Source organism: Barbatula barbatula (assembly GCF_947034865.1).
Source record: "Barbatula barbatula genome assembly, chromosome: 9".
Classification (NCBI taxonomy): Eukaryota; Metazoa; Chordata; class Actinopteri; order Cypriniformes; family Nemacheilidae; genus Barbatula; species Barbatula barbatula.
Genome location: NC_136772.1, coordinates 2,985,822 through 2,994,813, shown reverse-complemented (window position 1 = coordinate 2,994,813; position 8,992 = coordinate 2,985,822). Strand labels below are relative to the sequence as shown.

Below are 8,992 nucleotides of genomic sequence, written 5' to 3'. Positions count from 1 at the left end.
ATTAAAATGTTTAAGATGGAAATTTGATTAAATTGATCCTATTTCAAGAAAGTATTTCAAAAGATTATGAATGTATGAATGTAACATAGGCTAAATCTCAGGTTACTTTCATCCTGTTAGCCATCATGTTATATTTTTGTTATTAATAAGCAAATTAATGTATAATGAATTAGCTACGGTGCCATAAATTGCAATACACATCTTTATAAGAGTTAAAGCTGCAGACTACAAAAACTACGTGACAGAACAACGTTTTTTTTCTTAATGTAGGCAAAACAAAGTTAAGCTTGGTGTTGCGCTGATCTCTTCAATTATTTAAAAGAAATAATTGTAATAGACCCCATCCCCGTAATGCGTAATCACTCCGTATTTTACTCATATCAATAAAGTCAAATTTGCATTTTCATATCACAAAAGTAATCATCCGCTGTGTTTACAGACGATCTGTTTCGCTCCGCCAATCATATTCATCTCCTGTGTTCCGCCTCCCGCCCCGAACTACCAAATGTGGGCGGCCCTTAATTCCTGTAGCCAATCAGAGTGTGTATCTGAAAACACGTTGCGCGCCGCCGACAGGCGACCCAGCGCGAGTATACTAGGCCGCTTGATCGAACGTCTTTGCGGCGTACACATCCGCTCCGTCCCCGGGAACATAAACGAGATTAGAGGAGAACTGAACTTCGTTCCAATGGCACACGAGGGTCCCCTGGATCTCATTTGAACTCTGCGCTCAAACCCGTGAGTATGGATGTAAATGCACTCTTGGGTTTATTTTTAGACACTGGATATTTCGCGCGTGTTCCCGTCGTGTTTATGTAACACGAGCAGAGAATGGGAACAGAACAGGTCGGGTTCTCTTATGACAGAAAGCTCCGCAAACCATCACGCAGACGCAACTTTACGCAATTGGAAGACTGTTGTTGTAATGTTAAGCCAGCGCGCGTTTGGTGTGCGAATGTATAGCGGGGCTCCAACGCAGAACGAGATCGCGCTTGCTGTGATGATAAATGATAAAGCGATACATTATTGCGCTGTCACGATAAAGGATACATTGTTGCTTGGTGACCGTAAAAACGACACATTGTATTTCCGTAATGATAAAAGCGATACATTGTTGCGGGCATGATCGGATGCGGGCACGCGGCTGTCATAATGCAGTTCCACGGTCCATAATGCAACCCAGTGCCCCGCGTGAACATCCACTGAGCTTTATAACAGGACTGCAGGAAACCACCTTGGAATTACTGTGATGAAAAGATTTAAGCAGGCAAGAATGGACGATGCGCACTCGATGTTGTAGAACAAGTGTCGAGAGCAATTCTAAGCGAAGCGGATTTTAAACGCAACTTCGAATTGGGTATTTTATGATAGTGGTTTACGCGTATAGCATGTTAGGTGTTTGTGTAAAGCGCTGAGGCACATTAACGCATCTAAATTTGGTCAGTTCGTCGAGTCGCACTTTGGCACCAGCTACACACCCTCATGTCACTTGAAACTCGAACGACTCTGTGAATGTCTTAATAACAAAGCTGCTCTTTTTGATGCGGCCAGGCTGTATGGGAATCACCATGTTTAAAGAGCGTTTTTCTTTGGTCATCTCTCCTCTGACCCAGAGCAGTGGGTTTGCGTTTGGACCTGAATTTTACAGTGGCCATGACGTGATAACTCAAAATAGTTGCGCGCCTTTCTTATCAGCTCTAGGACCAATGATTAAAAATATATTTTCCCTCCCCAAAATTAAAATTCTGTAATTTTTCCTTCTCGGACAGAATGTTTGTGACTGACCACTACAGTCCCCATTCACATTTACATTTAGTCATTTAGCAGACGCTTTTATCCAAAGCGACTTACAGATGAGGAAACATTGGAAGCAATTATAACAACATAGGCAACAAAATACATAAGTGCATCAAACTAGTCCATTAAAGCCTAGCACAGTATTAAAAGCAAAGAATAGTGAGGTTAGTAAGTGTTGTTGTTTTTTTAAAGAAGGAAAGGGAAGAGAATTAGGAAAAATTCAATCAGCGACGTGTTGACGGAAGAGATACGTTTTTAGGCGTTTTTTTAAAGATGGCAACCGAGTCTGCTGATCTTGTAGCAGCTGGTAGATCATTCCACCAATGTGGAACAGATCCAGAGAAGGTACGGGAGAGTAACTTTTTTCCTTTTTGGGATGGTACCACTAGTCGTTGTTCCTTTGCAGACCGCAGTGATCTGGCAGGAACATAGATCTGCATTAGCGAGTGGAGATACAATGGTGCGGACCCGGTGTTGGTCTTGTAGGCCAGGAGCATAGCTTTGAACTAAATGCGGGCGGCAACAGGGAGCCAGTGTAACCTGATGAAGAGCAGAGTTACATGCGCTCTCTTTGGTTCATTGAAGACCACTCTTGCCGCCGCATTCTGGATCATCTGGAGGGGTTTGATTGTGCAAGCAGGAAGTCCAGCCAGAAGCGCATTGCAATAATCCAGTTTGGACAGGACAAGAGCCTGGACTAGGACTTGCGTAGAGTGCTCCAATAGGGAAGGTCTAATTTTCCTGATGTTGTAGAGGATGAATCTACAGGACCGGGTGGTGCTGGCAACATGACTTGTGAGGTTAAGCCGATCATCGATTACCACTCCCAGGTTTCTGGCTGTGCTGGACGGTGTAATCGTTGATGAGCCTAGTTGAATGGGAATGGGAAAGGGTATGGGAAGAGCAGCCTTACCATTCTACAAAATATTCCTAATACATATTCAATAAGTCACACGAGGGGAGATCGATTCATCCCCAAAATGCTTCGCGGTTTGCCCTTGTTTATCCTTGTTCCAAATGAATCCATATTTATTCTTGTCTGGGTCGTATTTTCTTGCATACTTGCATGGTCTTTGAAGATGAGGTCGTGGCACGCACCCTGCCTTGTCGGCATCTAACTTTTTTGTCTAGTTGCTGTGGAGTGGCAGATAAATTTGCACCAAAATAACATGGTGTGATCACTATAATAAGTCATTTGGAGATGTCGTCTACACATACTGGCCCATCAGTGTGTCGAAGCAGCAGTTCATTATATTGTCCCATAATGCAGCCCCCAGTGTGCTCTTATATAAACTAGTGTTGTTGGGTGTCCATGAGTTAACCTGAGAGTCTGTGCCATCTGATGGGCGGTTGTTCTCTGCTGTGCCTCTGCGGAAAAACAATAGTGGATGATTCACTCAGAGATGGCCAATCTCATACTTCTTACTTCCTTTAGTCAGATGTGTCCTAAAGACTAGAAGCTCATATTTGTGTCCTAATAATGACTCTGAATGCTGCAGTAATCAAATGGGCTACAACATTACGAACGGATTATGTAAAAAAAGCTTTCAAGCTTTTTTTATTTGACTCTCAGCTTTCTGTGTTTAATGGGATGTTCATTAAGTGTCTAGCTATTCTGCTTCTTCGTTGTCATTGCTTCAGCATTGTTTGAATTCTGAACCCTCAATATTCATACATTGATACATGGTATACATTATATTTTTACTGATTCTAATTGTACCTGTAGGTCAAAAAGGGCATAATGCTGGCAGCGCCAAGATCACAGGGATTCAGTGGGTAGGGATTGCATGAACTGATGCAACATGTATATAAATTTGTGCATGCACAGCATGCAATGTCTGAGTCGCTGTATAACAAGTGTCTTATCGGTCACATGGCATGACTGCATGCTTGTTATTCGCTTGTGTAGCGCCACGGCATCGCGTGCGTGTGAAGCGCATCCGTTAATCAGTTTTCGACCGGCTCATTTACAGCAACATGGAGAGATTCCTGTGCTGCGATCTTTATTCGTTAGACACGGATGAGTTTAGCCACAGGGCGCACAGAAAGTGAATATTGGGTGTCTCATGTTATGTCAAGTTCGTAGTTGAAGGTTAGGTTTCTCGTTGTATTTGTTCCTCTCTGCACGCCACATGTCAGATTGAATTTCATCTCATCAATTGACTTTAGTTTGAATGTTCATTGGGCTAACGGAAATACACAGGACATGACACGGGTGCTGTTGTTTGAGGCTGTGAAATAATGGATCTGTACGGTTGCCAAACAAATAAATGTGAGGAGACTTTTGTATTGCATGCAAGCAGGCTGGGGCATTGGAGATATGTAACAATTTCAGCATTTTAAGCAATTTAGCATTTCGAAGCAGTTATAATGTGATTTTGTTTGTAAGAATGAAAATGCAGTGAAAATCTAAATAAAAAGGCATTTTTATTTAAAATTATAGACCAAAATAATTGATATGCGTGGTGAATATACCGCAGTGCTCAAACTGTTGAGCTAGCAGAACTACTTTCATAACAAACCATCACATTACTGCATGTTTTCTTGATAGACATTGACATATATTTTTTTCCATTGACATTGGTAACTTCGAAGTGTATGTGATGTGTGGCATCAATGCACGATCAAACACCAGCCAGACACAAACCCTTTCAATAAAAAGTCACAAATAACTATTTTTCCATTCATTTTTCATTTCAGTGAATGTAGTTTAGTGGTTTCACATGAGCAAACATGTCTTCTCACCAGCGTTCTCTTTCTTGGCCGTTCTGTTAAATTCAAGCGAGGCTGTTAAATTGCTCACTATTGAGGTTTTAGACTTGTTTTTTGTTAAAGTGATACTTCACCCAAAAATGAAAATTCTGTCATCATTTACTCACCTTCGAGTTGTTCCAAATCTGTATGAATGTCTTTGTTCTGATGAGAGCTAGAGCTTATAATCTAACAGATCTTGCTCCCCATTGACTCCCATTGTAGGAAAGATTACGTTACCATTTTTTTGATCTGTTGAACACAAAAGAAGACATTTTGAAGAATGTAGGACAGCAAATCATTCTTTCAAATATCTTTCTGTGTTCATCAGAACAAAGAAATTTATACAGATTTGGAACAACTCGAAGGTGGGTAAATGATGACAGAATTTTCGTTTTTGGTTGAAGTATCACTTTAATATTTGGAAAGTGTCACCAAAAGTTATGTTAAAGCTGGCGAATAAAGTTTTAAGAGTAGATTTATTGGACTGGAAGTATCGGCCCTTCGATGAGGTCTCTCTAAAGGCTGTGGTGCTCCTTTTTCAGTCTAATTGGGCAGCAGTAAGACCCATAGAAACAAAGGCACGTGATTCAGAGTTTTTGTCACAGGCCTGGTGATGAAACCACGGGCTGGGACATCCTGAAAGCCTCCCGCAGGGCACATCATTGCCGCCCCATCTCCCCGTCACAAAATCTGGAGCCTTCAGGTTTGCAGACAGAGCTGGTTGCGTAATTCCTTTTTAGGAAAAGTAAATGGCCCTAAGAAAGTGCACCAATCGCATCAGCTGCACACAGACAGGCTGGGCTGCAGCCAGACATTATTTTGGAACCTGTTTCATAACTTTTAAGTCAAAAGAAACCAACCAAGGAGGGTCGGCTTCCCGCGTATGACAATGTCCGTATCTATGAAGCATGTCGGGTGACTTCATTTGATGAGATTCTCAGAGCTAGCAGCGCTCAAAGGCCGATCTTTCAGCTCGGAGCGGATAAGACACCTTAAGGGGACACTTTCCGGCATTTAAAATGATTGCATCATTCATATTTATAGTGCACAGTCACAGAATGTCCAAACCTCTCGATCTTGTTTGTTACGACAACTTCTCGTCAACGCTGAACGCTGCATAGTGAAGGCAAACTTTATTTGAAGTTATATAAACTAAAGAGCCGCTGCAGTACTTTTAGAAATACATTTTGGGATGTAAAAAACAGAGCAGTTTTTCATAGAAAGTATAACGTACCTTTGTGTGATGTCCATCATAACAAGATCGTGCTGGTCTCTATGCCAATGTGTCATTTATATATGGTGTAAATATATAGGCTAATAATGGGGAGTTTGAGTATCTCTACCCAGTGCTAACCTGTCCGCTCTATACTGTCCCGTCCTGTTTTTCCCTAATATGGCAGTTAATGGTCAGTGAGATCTGACATTATTCCAATTTCATTTAATTAACGTTCTGCAAGTAAACGAACAAGAATTGAATAGGCCTGTTAAAGTGAAAATAAAAGTGTTAACCGTTAATTATCATAGCTACATATATTGAAGATATAGTAATACACCCCTAACATCCCATGTTACTGATGACAGGCCGAAAGAGTTTGTGATAAACAATTAATAAAGAACACTTAAGACGAGTCCGACGTTACATATTATGTGACGGTTAAACCAGCTTTTCCATTGAAAAGGTCAAATTGCACAGCATTGTTTCGGGCATTAGACGACTCGAGGCCCCAGATTGGTTGGACTTTGCATGAGAAAACATCCTCAGCTAGTAGCGGTGAAAGATTATCTTCCGTATCCGTCAGCAAGGTGCACTTTACAATAATTCAGGCCTTTTGTATCTAATGCAGTAAAATAACAACAGAGGGCAAGTCAAACATGTGCTGCAAGTCAATATCTGCAAGTCATACATGTGCTGTTCCTCTCTCACAGAATCCTTGATGGAAAAAGAGATTTAGATCTATGAATAATACACATGAAGCTGATGTCCTACGGGAAAAAACAACCCTCTTTAGTTTTTCGCCAGTCTACACTGAGTGCACTACTATCTGCTATAAATGACTAAGGCTGTTGTAGTTGGCACACAATGTTTGCTTGAATAAAAAAACAAGTCAAGCTTGCAACATGGAGTTGGGCATTGAAATGGACATTTGCGTTTGCGTATTTGGCAGATGATTTTGTCCAAAAACTGTACGTTTTTATCCGTGTAATCTCTAGGACCTTTGCATTGCAAACTACTTGGACTGTAACTAACTGTTTTTATGGATTTAATCTGCCAAGGTTTTCCGCTGTGACATTTAAAGGGGTCATATTGGATGGCTAAAACAAACATTATTGTGTGTATTTGGTGTGAACCGTGTACACGGTTTACGGTAAAAAAACACAATCGTTTTCACATACCGTGCATTACTGTTGCTCCTCTGTGAAATGCCTCGATTTTTAACAATACTCATCAATGTGAAAGCGCTGTGTGTGACAACAATCTCCACCACATAACAACTACAACACTACAGCGGGAATAGACACGCCTTCTTTCTTTGCATATACATTTTGGGCGTAGAATAGTGGGCCATGTTTAAACAAGGCAGGTTTCGATGAGCATCCACTTTTAAATAAAACATTTCATTTTTGCAATTTTACGTGTCTTATAAAAGCATGAACAACTTGATGACTCCTTTAATTGAGGATGGTTAAAATGTAAAGTAATTTAATTCAAATTCGACTTTAAAGCATGTTATTCTACATTTCCATGAGATCTCTTTTGCAAACAATATGCAAAATCTTAATAGCGCTTCCATTTGACTCTTATCGCTTGAGTGGCAATACAAAATTGCTCGCCTGTTCTTTCTGTTGTCGGAGTTTAAGAATGAAAGCATCAAGATTTACTACTGCCATATTTTGTCCTGTCCTGCTGTTTCTGCTTGTGTTGTGGACAGAAGGCTGAAACGAGCATCTGAGCGTTTTTCTGCAACTCAGCGATTGGCCGAATGTGGATTCCCTTGGAGGCATTGTTCTGTTGGAGGCAGTGCAACCATCTGCTCTTTTCGCAGTGTCTTTGTACAATCTGCCTCACTGTTTCTGTCCACTCTTTATCTCCTCAGCACTGTTAGATGTTTATGGAGACCTTGTCACGTGCCCCTCTGGCTTGCAGCAAAGGTTGTCATGGCCCGGTTGTGTGAATGTGAGATGGTAGTAACGTAGTTATGGTGATGTAAGATGTAACATAGACATACATGCACCATGCCATAACATCTCTGTGGCACATATGGGTACAGATGCTGCTATAGATGCAGGATTGCGTTTTTGTCTGTTTAATTTGTAAATATTAGTTTTTGTTAAATGTAAATAGTTTTACATTCACAAAGGAGCCACATGCTCGGATGTGTTCGGTTATCGCCTCTCCAGCGCGGCCATTTGATGCTGTTGGCAACATCACCCCAATTATGCGGGTCGTTGGATGGGCTTTTAGGAATTAAAATGTAATGAATAATTGATCACAGTTGCCTACATGTGGATTCTGACTTTTCTGGTCACCTGAGGCTGCTGTAGGGTTGCTTTGATGAATAAAATGTAACCGGTATGCTTGGTTTTGTGTGAAAACAGTAGATTGCGGATGTGCTGTCAGTTTTAGACTTTATTTCCTTTTGTGCTTCACATTCTCCTACATTATGTTTAATTCAGACTGTACCTTTTTTGCATGGAGACTGTCGATTCAGTAGTGGTGCAGTGCAGTAAACGCAGCTTTGAATTAAAACTGGTTCTCGATTCCCTAGTTATGTCCTCATCTGACCTTGTACTTTTCATTTTGACGCTCACAGTTTCTTCCGTTTTGATGGATGAGTCAGTATGTTTTTTCCTCTTACAGCGCTTGCTTCGTGCTCAAGGGCAGAGCTTGATGGCGACCTGAGACCCGTCAGAATGAGTTTGTTGTTTCTTGCGAACGTTCTCTCACTTACAGAACGGCTCCTCAGAGTTCTGCAACATTACAGTTTTGGGGCGCTTCTCCATTCCCCGGTATCTCATTTGTAAGGCTATATGACGCTGCCCGTCGCCTGACCGAAACCTCAGTGCGAATCAGGTGAACCTGGTAATGGCTGATGAAAAAGTAATGAAAAGGCTGGAAAATAGATTGTTAACTGCAGTCTGGACAGCTTGTGACGGCTGGAGTTTGGTGGCAAAGCATGCCGTTCACTCGGTGTAGGAACATTTTAAGTCAGTGATGAGCTGCAGCATGTGCTACATATGATACCAGATACAGTTTAAGCAAGAGATTCTAAATCTCAGATTTAAAACTTTTCTTATCCTCAAGGCAATAGAAGCTGCATTTGCTTTACCAAACAAGCTAATGTAAATAAAGGTAATGTCCATAGGATATCTTGACATTTGGGCTATTTCACACCAACAAAGAAGTTTGCCAAATTGCTTTCCATGATCATTTTGAAGGTTT

At 41.2% G+C, this 8,992-nt stretch overlaps 1 protein-coding gene across 3 annotated transcripts in view; it reads left to right on the top strand.

Annotated features, from left to right (window-relative positions):
• The first annotated feature begins 568 nt into the window (after window positions 1-568).
• adarb1b (adenosine deaminase RNA specific B1b) overlaps window positions 569-8,992 on the top strand; it is a 90,467-nt gene continuing 82,043 nt past the window's right edge. For 2 of the 3 annotated variants that reach the window (XM_079464556.1, XM_079464555.1), the window contains exon 1: window positions 575-738. The gene's annotated coding sequence lies outside the window, so the exon portion shown is untranslated. Of the gene's footprint in view, window positions 739-8,992 lie in introns of all 3 variants that reach the window. The other variant, XM_079464554.1, reaches the window with a different exon arrangement.